The sequence below is a fragment of the Canis lupus genome, chromosome 8 (genome assembly GCF_048164855.1).
Source record: "Canis lupus baileyi chromosome 8, mCanLup2.hap1, whole genome shotgun sequence".
Taxonomy (NCBI): Eukaryota; Metazoa; Chordata; class Mammalia; order Carnivora; family Canidae; genus Canis; species Canis lupus.
In genome coordinates, this window is record NC_132845.1 from 54,997,265 (window position 1) to 55,009,774 (window position 12,510).

The 12,510-nt window shown below is 40.5% G+C and overlaps 1 protein-coding gene and 1 long non-coding RNA gene across 2 annotated transcripts in view; one reads left to right on the forward strand and one right to left on the reverse strand.

The window, feature by feature from the left end:
• USP31 (ubiquitin specific peptidase 31) overlaps positions 1-12,510 on the reverse strand; it is a 71,126-nt gene that overhangs the window by 55,492 nt on the left and 3,124 nt on the right. The gene's annotated exons all lie outside the window — the stretch shown is intronic.
• LOC140638571 (uncharacterized) lies at positions 67-5,608 on the forward strand. The gene is made up of 4 exons (XR_012035592.1): positions 67-205; positions 448-750; positions 4,246-4,361; positions 5,401-5,608. It is a non-coding gene; the product is annotated as an uncharacterized lncRNA (long non-coding RNA).

Genomic DNA, 12,510 nt, shown 5'->3' on the forward strand with positions numbered 1-12,510 from the left:
ATGAACGGGTTAATATTATGTCATTCAAAAAGATCATAAAATGACAACACAATGGCACAGAATACACCATCCCCCAAAGTACCCTCTAGGGACAGATACCTCAGTAGAGCCGGGTAACTCTGTAACACTGGAGATTTAAATACCACCCCTTCAAAAATAACCTATAATTCAAGGAGTCAAAGCCTAGAGCACACATGCATCAAAGGTAAGCTACAAAACAATTAGACTTGCAAGGCCAGAGAACATTCTGATGAACATCAGAGAACATTCTGATGTAGAACACATTTCTCTTTAACACTTAACTACAGTGGACTTTTATGAGATCCTCCATGTTTTCTTCCTACCAAGGTCCCTTTCCTTTGTCCCAGGCTTGCTCTTATAGGCTGGGGTGGTGGATGTATGAGATGGCTGGTTGGTTTTTCCTCCTAAAATGTTCCCATCACTCAGGTGTAAAGAATCAATAGTTGTCAAACCTTGCAACCTGGGAAGCTGGTATCATACGGCAATAAAAAGGAAAATAAGGAAACTGAGGCTCAGTGACCAGCTCACCTAACCCAAAACTCATGGGTTCATATTTCCAAAAGTAAGGAGCAGACCTGCACCACGTTGCCCTCACCGTCCTTCTGGCACGATCCTCTAATGCTGACCGACAGCCTGAAGCCTGAGACATAATCAGGTATCATCAGGAAGCAGGTGTGGGCAGTTATAACAGCCTACTCAGCTGCCTGGCATCACAACAGAGCCTCAAAGGTAACAACCAGCAGGTCTCCAACCTAACCAACCCTTCCTCCCGCTGGATAGGTAACAAGCTGCCAACGCTCCTCTCCTCTCACCCACCTGCAGGGAAATGAAGTTACTCTCCTCTTTCCTTCCTTCCTGTCACTATTAAAATTCTGATATCATTAACTAGTAGCTATTTCCCATGAGCTACTGCTTTTAAAGGAGTATGTCTTTTCTTTAGCATCTCTAGTTTATTCTAACTTTCATGGAGATTTGCCAAGTTGTCACTACGCTATTAAAAAGGTTCTCCTGGGGTGCATGGGTGGCTCAGTGGGTTACGTGTCTGCCTTTGGCTTGGGTCATGATCCCAGGGTCCTGGGATAGAACCCAGAGCCCCGCTTTGGGCTCTTTCTGCTCGTTGAGGAGCCTGCTTCTCCCTCTCCCTCTGCCTGCCACTCCCCGTGCTTGTGCTCTTTGTCAAATAAATAAATTAAAAAATATTTTTTTAAATAAAAAGATAAAAAGGGACTCTTATTTTAGGGTAAGATTAAAGTACATTCCAAGTTAATGTAGCTTTATAATTACTGGGAGCACCTCTGGTTAGAAAAGTTCTACTATTCTTCTCCACCTATAGAGAGCTCTGGATCTCAAATAACAGGCTTGTCTCCTTCCCTAGTTTAAACACAAGCCTTTCGGGACAACTGGGTGGTTCAGCGGTTGATGGGACACCTGGGTGGTTCAGCGGTTAAGCGTCTGCCTTTGGCTCAGAGCTTAATCCCGGGGGTCCCTGGATCGAGTCCCAACACCGGGCTTCCCGCATGAAGCCTGCTTTTCCCTCTGCCTATGTCTCTGCCTCTCTCTCTGTGTGTCTCTTATGAATAAATAAAATCTTTAAAATAAATAAACACAAGCCTTTCTCTGCCTTCCTCATTGTTCAAAGTACAGCATATACATAAGTTCTTGGCCCATTCATTCACTCATAAACCTGCATACAAAGGACAGGACCAATTGTTATGGGAAACTTAGAGAGTCACAGAATTAATCTTTTTTTTAAATTTTTATTTATTTATGATAGTCACAGAGAGAGAGAGAGAGAGGCAGAGACACAGGCAGAGGGAGAAGCAGGCTCCACGCACCGGGAGCCCGACGTGGGATTTGATCCCGGGTCTCCAGGATCGCGCCCTTGGCCAAAGGCAGGCGCCAAACCGCTGCGCCACCCAGGGATCCCAAATTTTTTTTTAATCTTTTTTTTTTTTAATTTTTATTTATTTATGATAGTCACAGAGAGAGAGAGAGAGAGGCAGAGACACAGGCAGAGGGGAGAGTCACAGAATTAAAAGTCTGTAGAAATGCCTGTTTCTTCATCTGTTAAGACAGAAAATAATTTATGTATCTACTTTACACTGTTATAAGAAATAAAATAATCCACTGTGCAGGGCATATGGTAAGCACCCATATGTTAGCTACGGGAAAAAAACAAGATGGAGAAAATTCCATACACCGTGCTACCATTTATCTAAATAAGAGAAAATATGAATACACACACACATATATACACACACAAAAGCTAGAGAAAATTAATGATTACATACACAATACACACACATATATATGCACACACACAAAGCAAGAGAAAATTAGTTTTTATATTAAACAATGAAAGAATAAATCATAAAATTTAGGGAGAAAGAGACCAGAGTGTCAGGATCAAAGACAAACTAGACTTCTTTGAATAGATCTTATGTTGGACACTTGACTTCAGGCCATGTATTTTATACATAATTATACAACAAAATTAAATTTTAAAAAGCAATGCTCAAAATCAAAAGCAAAAAGAAACAAATGAATTTAATAAGAATCCAGTTGGTGACAAAGTCACACTGAGAACTATTCCAAGTAATTTTAAGACATAGTAATTTGACTCTATAGGCTTAGTAAGCCATGTCCTATTGAGGGGGGAGGGAAGGGGACCATGAAAATAAATCAGATATTTTTCTTTTTTTTTTTTAATTTTTATTTATTTATGATAGTCACACACAGAGGGAGAGAGAGAGAGAGAGAGAGGCAGAGACATAGGCAGAGGGAGAAGCAGGCTTCATGCACCGGGAGCCCGACGTGGGATTCGATCCCGGGTCTCCAGGATCGCGCCCTGGGCCAAAGGCAGGCGCCAAACCGCTGCGCCACCCAGGGATCCCATCAGATATTTTTCAAATTCTCATAGATGGTGGAAGTATTGAGATTATTATCCCGAGACTTATGAGTGCATTGTGGGATAATGCAAATGAGAATTTACACCGATGCTAGGAACAGGGTTCAGCATAGGAGAAAGGAGAAACAGATGCAAGATCAAGGAGTTAAATAAAAACCCTCAAATCCTGATTGGGAATTATCAATATGAATTCTTGATTTAGTATGTCTTTAAAAGAAGTTACATACTTCCTAGCTCTGTCTACTTAGAAGACATAGGGATCCCTGGGTGTCTTGGCGGCTAAAGCACCTGCCTTCAGCTCAGGGCGTGATCCTGGAGTCCTGGGATCGAGTCCCACAACAGACTCCCTGCATTGGAGCCTGCTTCTCCCTCTGCCTATGTCTCTGCCTCTCTCTGTGTGTCTCTCATGAACAAGTAAATAAAATCTTAAAAAAGAAAAAAAAAAGAAAATAAAGAAGACATAGACACCACATGCACCCCTAGTGCCCAGACTGTGACTTCTCAGTGCCATTTGCCAATAAAAGACAACCAGGGCTCCTTAAAGAAATGACTGATCCCAGATCTAGGGCAGAAAATGTGCAAGATGAGCCTGGAAAATCTTCCCTGGATTTGGTCTGACATCACAGACTACTAGTACCATGTCAAAAAGATTTAGGAGCTCACTTCTACTGGCCAAAAATGGCACAATTTGAGCATCAATAAGGTTAATAACTGTAATTGAGCCACATCAGATACACATTTAAATCTATGAGTTCGTACGGTTGCAAACAAAAAACTCACTGACCATATTTGGATATTAATAAATTACAGATACCTGGGTAGCTCAGCAGTTAAGCATCTGCCTTAGGCTCAGGGTGTGATCCTGGAGTCCTGGGATCCTGTCCCACATCAGGCTCTCTGCAGGGAGCCTGCTTCTCTCTCTGCCTCTCTCTCTCTGTGTGTGTCTTTCTCATTAATTAATAAATCTTTTTAAAAAATTACTTTTAAAACGAAAAATTAGGGAGAAAGAAACTTCAAGCATTTATTTTGCCTTTCTTCTCTAAATTTACTTTGCAGTACATAAATTGATGAGGGCAAGAGTCTCTACAGAAGTGTTCTAATAAGAATGTCAAAGTTATAATATCACCATTTTCGACCCTTAATGAACTAATGGATCAAGGAATAATCATCAATGTCTACTACCATAGTAAGACATAGAACCAGACATTATAAGCTTCCTGATCAAAGTTTATAACACCACCAAAAAAAGAAAGGGGGAGGGATTTTTTTTAAAAAAAGCCTTAATCTTATTAAGAACATTTTAATTGAAACTACAGGAATATAACAGGCAAAATCAGACTTTGGGAAGCTCTATGGCAATAACTCTTCAAACTGTGACCCACGGACAGGTGCCCATCCATCTATGAACTTTTTGTCACCAGTATATGACTAGGTAAGTACAGAAATTGAAAGCAGGCATTTATTTAGAAACACTTAGAGCAAACTAACAGAAGTTTTATGTCTATAGAGTCTAAATTTTTTCAATGGGGCTGGTTTTATGTATGCTTTTTATTTCATTTTCTGGAAAAGCTTAAAGGCCGAGTTAAGAAATGTATACTGTGTTTTGAATATAAAAGAAGTAAAAGCAATTTTTGAGAAGAAATAATGTAATTACGGGTAAACTTTAAAATTAATTTGGCAACAATAAAAACTGTCCAGTGGAAGAGACAGAATTTAGAAATGAGGAAGGGTACTTGAAGGCCACAGTCTTAGAATGACTGCCTTCATTAACACCACTTGCTATTTATTGAATAATTACTATGTGTAAGTTTCAATACTAAACCCTTATTTATTTGTACCTTCTTTCTTAATTCTCATAAAAACCAGGCAAGGTTCTGCTTACTATCACTGAACCCAATATCCTAATTTCAAAAAGGGAATAATCCCTCTTTCACAGGGCTGTAGTGAAAATTTGATGAAAAAATTGTATGAATGTACAGTTGATCCTTGAACAATGTGGGAGTTAGGGGCACTGACCTCCATACAGTCAAAAATCCGTGTAACTTTGGACTCCTCAAAAACTTAATAGAACCACAAGTGATCACTTTTTATTGCAATATACAACTTACTGGACAGACTAACTGCTCACACAGAGATAATCAGCATCACTTGGCATTTTAAGTGGATGCTTGCAACACTCAAGCTCACCGCCAAGAGCAACAGGAGGGAGTCATGAAAATATTACAGTAGTACAGTATTTTAATACTTAATATTTTATGCAGTTATAATTTAATCCTGCTTCCTACACTTGTTTACATTTGACTGTAAATGTGCCATGTACAGTCTGTGTGTGCTTAAGTTTTGATAAATTTTAACTTTTTGTAATAGGTTTGTGTATATTTTATGGTAGTAAATATTAACATAAACTAGGATCTAATTTCATGCATTTGTGACATACATTAACTTCCACTTAATTTTTTTGTTATTTCTAGGCTATGCAGTTCATCTGCCAGTTTAATTGCCACAAATCTCCAAAAAATTCACATATATATATATGTATATATATATATATATATATGATTTTTTTTTTCAATTCTGCAAACAGGAAGACCCGCACAGTTCAAACCAGTGTTGTTCAAGAATCAAATGGACTCTGCAAATGATCTGGCTCCACACAAATAAATGGTATTTTCATTATTATGATTATTGTTTCTTAAATCTCCTGAGAATCAGATAGCTCTCCCTTGCTTTTAAAGATCAGAATACCAGGGGCACCCAGCTGGTCAGTTAGAAGAACACATGACTCTTGATCTCAAGGTCATGAGTTCAAGCCCCAGGTTGGGTGTAGAGATTACTAAAAAATAAACAAACAAACTTTAGAAGGAAGAAAGAAAGAAGGATTGATTAGAATACCAAGAATTAAAGAATTTACTGAGCTGGTGATGCGCTTACAAAGATTTCTTACAATAGAAGCAACAAAGGCATTTCCTGACCAGTCCCATGAAATCTTCTAATGCGTGAACTGTTTGTTTGCGGACACATTGTTTGCTACCATCCAAGCTCAACAACCGGAGGGAAGAAGCAACAGATGTTCAGTGACTGGCCAATTCCTCTAGGAACTGCCACAGTCCATGGCATCAAACAATGATTTCTAAATGGAGAAAGACCACAGTCAGATGAAAGACAAGATATCTTGATGTGCTCAACTGCAAAAATGTTGTTTGTTAAACATAAAAGGTCATTTGAGGAACAGCCAACAAACGAATAATTAGCAGTGCAAACAAGAATATTTTTGAGGGAAAAAGCTACACAGGACAGAACTTTAAATTACTCAGCTTTCAATGATTTCTTTTCCACTATTATATATAAAAGGATTTTTGTGGAAACCATGAGGTCATTGTTTTGCAGAGTCTTTACTATAGGAAACAGCTGTGGAGAACTACACAAACAGTGAACACTGCCCTATTTAGTAGCCCCTTATTGTGACAAGTGCATAGACGGGGACAGGAAAAATCCATCAAACCACACTCTAATAACAAAACAAAAGAGGCAGAGTCAAACAAAAAACTTTAGGCCACACAAAGGGAGACATAAAACAACTAATTCAGGATAAGCATCTGTAAGTTAGGACAAACATCTCTATTATTATATCTATATCTTGACTTAAGAGCTAATTCCAAGAACAGCTCCTTTCTACATGGGTTACCAAAATCTCAAATGATTCACTTTACACAGTACCTGATATATGACAGACATACAACAAATGTAATTTTAAAAAGAGGAGGAGGAGTTGTTCTCCTAGACACTTATGTTCAAATACTACATGACCTATCTGAAACTGAACTTACCCACCCACCTCCAGAATTGTTTTCCATTCTGTGCTTCCAGACTTGAACAGTGCCATCCCAAGACACCCTGTTTGAATACCTGCAAGTTATGTTCATTTCCTCCTTCTTATTCATTCTTCACACACCCATAAAGCTGCCAAACACTGTCAACTCTGCTTCAAATATACATTTTATATATGCTCAAAGGTCAGAGGAAAGGAACAAAAGACAAGGAAAAGGAAATAAATTAACTGAATCCACGCCAATCCACTATAGGTTATGTGACTCCCTTTACAATACCACCCAAGACTCTACTTAAACTTGTCCAGTGATAAAAAGACAATTATGTGAGATAGTTCACATAACATGCAGCTGAATCTAACTCTACACAGCTAGTTGTAGATTGCACCATAGTTCCTCTATCAAGACTCTTTCTTAAATATCTCATGACCCCTGACTCCACATTTCAATTTAAATGCATGATCTTTTCTGCCCCTTGTGCTCCACAATCCACTTCCCCTCTCCAACTGCTCTATTTCTATCAGATAATCCCCATTATTTTCTCCATCCCTCAGGTCTGAAACCTTAGTGTCTACTATTCCATCCCTTGGACTCTCCCTGAAAACGTCGTGATGTGCTCCAAAATGTCCCTTGGACTCACTCTTTCCTCCTCCTTTTCCTCGATTTATACCTATGATTGCCCTCTTCCTGCATTTACTTTCTCCTCCATCTGATTCATTTGTGCTTACCATCAAATCAACTTTTCAAAAACATTTTTTTCATCAAATTAGTGTCTGCACAGCTCAAGAAGCCTATTTTTTTTTCAAGAAGTCTATATTGAAACACTACTGATTGCTGCCTCAAGGCTAAGCTGTTGTGACAGACTTTCAAGGCCACCCACAATCTGCCTCCTCTCAGCTCATTCATCTGTACTTATTTCCCCTTCTCTCCAAATCAGCGGTTCTCAACTGAGGCAGTTTTGCTCCCCAGCAGACATCAGGCAATGTTTGTAGACATTTCTGATTGTCATGACCAGGGTTAGGAAAGGGATACTACCAGCATCTAGTGGGTAGAGAACAGGGATACCGCTAACCATCCTGATATGCCAGGACAGTCCCCGACAAAACAAACAAAACTGACCCTGTGAAAGAAAATAATTTTAAGTTTAAAAAATGATGAACAAGGGCAGTCACTGATAGGAGGAAGCACATGTCAGGGCAAGTAGGCCCTAGCATGCACTGTGGATGAGTCAGACAATCCTGTCCTCTACAGCTCTTTGCTGGGCAAGCTGGTAAGGTGTAGCCACATTTTAAATGCACCTTCCCTTTGACTCAACAGAGCCACTGCTAAGACTCAGTCTTTAGGAAATGAGACTCAATATTTGTTGAAGGACTGGCTATCATGATTAAAAACTTTATACAACCTAAATGTCCATCATTGGGCTTCTATACAACTGTTAAGAAGAATGAAATGGGCTTGGATATATCAACAACAAAAACAAACAACAGAAAAACAAAACAAAACAAAACAAAACAAAGAAAGCCATGCTACTCCCCCCCGGAGAAGAGCAAGTTCCCTACAGAACTATATGCAGAGCATGAACCCATCAGTGTAAAAGATGCATGCATGTTTATATATGTATTTAAGTGGTCTGAAAGGATTATTTTTAAGGCAGACTTCCAAAAGCACCTAACCGTGAGAAGCAATGGCATATACATAAAGCTAGCTCAGTTGACCTTATGTTCACTAAGATTCAGCACCACGTCTTAGAGGAAAAAAACACTACACGTTTCAGGACAGCCCCCCCCCCACACACACCTCTTTACGTTTTATGCTGAGAACTGCCATTTCAAAAGTTGCAAAGATAAGGCAACCATAGGCACAGGACTCAGTGTGTGCCTCAGCAATAAGGGGGTGACAAAGAGTGAAGTCAGAACTCTGGTTTTGCTCCCTCGGTCTCTAGCCAGCAAGTGAACCTCAGTTCCTTCACCTAGAAAAGCTAAGGTCACATTTGCCCCACATCTCCTTCTTAGTCTAAAATGTGAGGTCTCTGGGGATCCCTGGGTGGCTCAGCGGTTTAGCGCCTGCCTTTGGCCCAGGGCACAATCCCGGAGTCCTGATCGAGTCCCATGTCTGGCTCCCGGCATGGAGCCTGCTTCTCCCTCCTCCTGTGTCTCTGCCTCTCTCTCTCTCTCTATGTCTCATAAATAAATAAAAAAATCTTTTTTAAAAATAAAATAAAATGTGAGGACTCTGTTATCTCCTTTCTCTGGAGAGATGTGGAACTTCACTAAAACAAAAGTGACAACGTTTGACAGACACGGGAACTGACCAGGAAGAGACATACTGTCTATTCTATAGTGGGCCACAAAGCTAAAGGTGACCTTTACAACTTTTTTTTAGTTTTCAAGTGAATTCAAGGAGCATCTTGAAATCTGAGTACTCCCTGGGAACCACCGTGAAATATCAATATATTCAACATCTTCTCACAAACAAGGAAAACTTAGACCATAGGTCTGCAACATAAAATCAGAGCCCCCAACAGGAGTATGAAAAAGTAAGGTGTGAAAGGTAGCCAGTATAACCTTGACTGCTAGCTTGTCTACCACTACTCATTTATACATTTATTCCCTTTGTAACTTGAGAACTTTCACCTAGTAAGCACCACCAGGTACCACAGTTCAAGGGGAAAAAATATGGAAGAGAAATTTCTTTTTTTTTTTTTAAGATTTTATTTTATTCATGACGGGGGGGGGGAGAGAGGGAGAGAGAGAGAGAGAGAGAGAGAGAGAGGCAGAGACATACACTGAGGGAGCAGTCTCCATGCAGGGAGCCCGAATGTGGACTCAATCCCAGGACCCCAGGATCACACCCTGAGCCTAAGGAAGACTCAACCGCTGAGCCACCCAGACATCCCAGAAGACAAATTTCTATTCATCAATTATTTTTTGTTTTACTGCAAATTTGGAAGGATTCCTCATAGCTCTTTTATCAGATCACTCTGTTCTAGTTGTTCTTTGGGAGCACAGTTTGAAAACCGCTGCTGCTATAAGATGTATCTTTGTTACTTGAGAGATTACCATTCATCTTTTTACTGACTGCAAAAGAGCAGAGCACTAGAAATCAGCATCAATAGGAACCTGCTAGTATCCTATTGGTTAGACAATAAACTCATTTCCTCTAAAACAGCATATTGAGTATTTGAGTTTCAGAATGAATTCTTTTCTCCCATTGTTTTACTAAGACAGTGATCCAAGGATCCTGCCAATGAAGTCCAAATTTTCTTCTAATGCTGCTGGCAAACACACTAAGAGGACAAAAAGTAACAAAGCAACCTTCTAAAGGCTGAGTTAGTAAGAAAAACACCCAAAGGAGACTCCAAACATTCCTCCAATGAGATGTTTCTCAATCTTAGCCTTACCCACATTTTGGGCTAGATAACCCCTCAATGAGGGAAGCAGAGCCCAAAGTACCCTCACCCCAGTTCAGTCAACCAAGTATGTCTCCAGAGAGGCCAAATGTACCCAGGAATGAAGGGCTTGGGGAAAGCAAAAGAGCCCTGGCTGAGAACCCTGTTCTACGAGGAGAAAAATACCTGCTTAAAAAAGTGACGGGGGGGGGGGGGGGGGGGGGGGGGAATCCCTGGGTGGTTCAGCAGTTTGGTGCCTGCCTTCAGCCCAGGGCGTGATCCTGGAGTCCCGGATCAAGTCCCACATCACGCTCCTTGCATGGAGCCTGCTTCTCCCTCTGCCTGAGTCCCTGCCCCTCTCTCTCTGTCTCTCTCTCTCTCTCTCTGTGTCTCTCATGAATAAATGAATAAAATCTTTAAAAGAGAGAGAGAGAAAGAGAGAGAAAAGTGACAGAAATTTCTTAAAGTATACCAAGACTGGGCCAGTCAATCAATTTCATTCTGGGAAATGAAAGTCCTACCTTAACAACCATCTAGCTCACCAAAACCAAAAATCCGTTTACCTGGCAAGCTCCTAAAGCTCAAATAAATCAATGTGGTTAGAAATCAAGAAAGAATTCTTGATTGGAAAACTTACAAAGAAAATCATTAGTGACTTAAGGAAATTTTAAGACGATAAAAGCACAAAGACATACTAAGTGCTTTTTCGAGACCTCAAGGCAAACTCTCAAGATGGCAAATTGGTTTTATCTTCTCTGCCAACTCCAATCAACTGGTAGTGGCTGCCTGGAGCTCAGAATAGAGCAGGATTCTGAGGCTGAATGTGAGCTCAAGGAAAGAGTATTTGTAGCAAACATCAACATGTGCAGGTAAGGAGCCATGGTAACATGGATGCCTAGCATCTACCTTCTTGGTGTTCCACTCAACTTCCTTTGTGCTCAAAATAACGCCAATCAAATTTGGGGGGGGGGGGGGGCAGTAATCCTCCACAGTGCCAACAGGCTTACCTAATTCTGGGGGGGAGGGGGGAGAAGAAAAGAAGAAGAAAGAAGAAAGAAGAAGAAAGAAGAAGGAAGAAGAAGAAAGAAGCAGAAGAAAGAAGAAAAAAGAAAAGAAAGAAAAGAAAAAAAAGAAAACAAAAGAAAGAAGAAAGAAAGAAGAAAGAAGAAAGAAGAAAGAAGAAAGAAGAAGAAGAAGAAGAAGAAGAAGAAGAAGAAGAAGAATTAGAAGAAAAAGAAATAATCTGATTCTATCATTCTACTGCTTAAAAATCAGCCCTGGATTCTCAGCTTCCCGAGGAAAATGTCCAAACCAGCACAGCCTGCAAAGCCACTCACAATCCACTTACAACACACTTCTCCCAAACTTTCTGTACCTCCATCGCTTTCCATGGTGTAACCAGCCACCAAACGTCTCATGGTTCCCCCAAAACCACATGCCCTTTCATGCCACCCCCACCCCTTCTCTGCCTAATTTCTGTTCATCCTGCAGACCACAGCTCTGTGATACTTTACTTGTTCCCTGAACCTACAACATCACAGCATCACCTGGGAGCTTGCTAGAAATGCAGAATCTCAGACCCCACCCCAATTCTGCCAAATCCACATCAGCTTTGTAACTAGATGCCCACGTGAATTATGTGCACATTAAAGAGTAAGAAGTGATGTCTTGGGAAATGTACCAGGCCTCACTAGACTCAGTTCTTCACAGGCACGTACAGTGTCTTCCCAAAATCAAAAGTGCCTCACACTCTAGCAGGCTGCCTCTGAGGCAAATCCCTCCTTACTCACCTCCTCCATTAAGGCAAGAAAACCTAAATATCCACCTTCCAGCCTCCATGGCAGCCAGAGATGGCCAACTGACATGGTTGTAAGTCAATGAAATGTAGCAGAAGCCTGCTGGGGAGCTGCTTCTAGAAGGACTTTTATTTTCCCAGTGACTTCCTGCCTTGACAAACAGTAAGGATAAAAAGCCAAAAATGTAACAGGGACAAAATAGCCAATGACAAGAGTGGAAACAGAAATGATCTGAGTCCCCGTTGGGCCCTTCAAGCCACTGTACCACATTAGTACATCTACCTCCAGGCTTACTGTGGGAGCCAATTCAACATCTTTACTGCTTAAGACATCATCATTAGGGCTTCCTCTTTCTTGTGCTAAATGCATTCCTATCTGATAGAGTAAACTCTCAATAAATGGGAAGCGAATGAGTGAATGCAATGTGGAATCTACTAGAGATTCAGAAGATTATATATTTTAAAAACAGGATCTCTAAGAATCTGTTCAACTTTGCCAAAGCATGCTTATAAATTAGCCTCCACATTTCTAGAATTATTGACCCATTTCTGTTCACAGCTTTTTAATGGA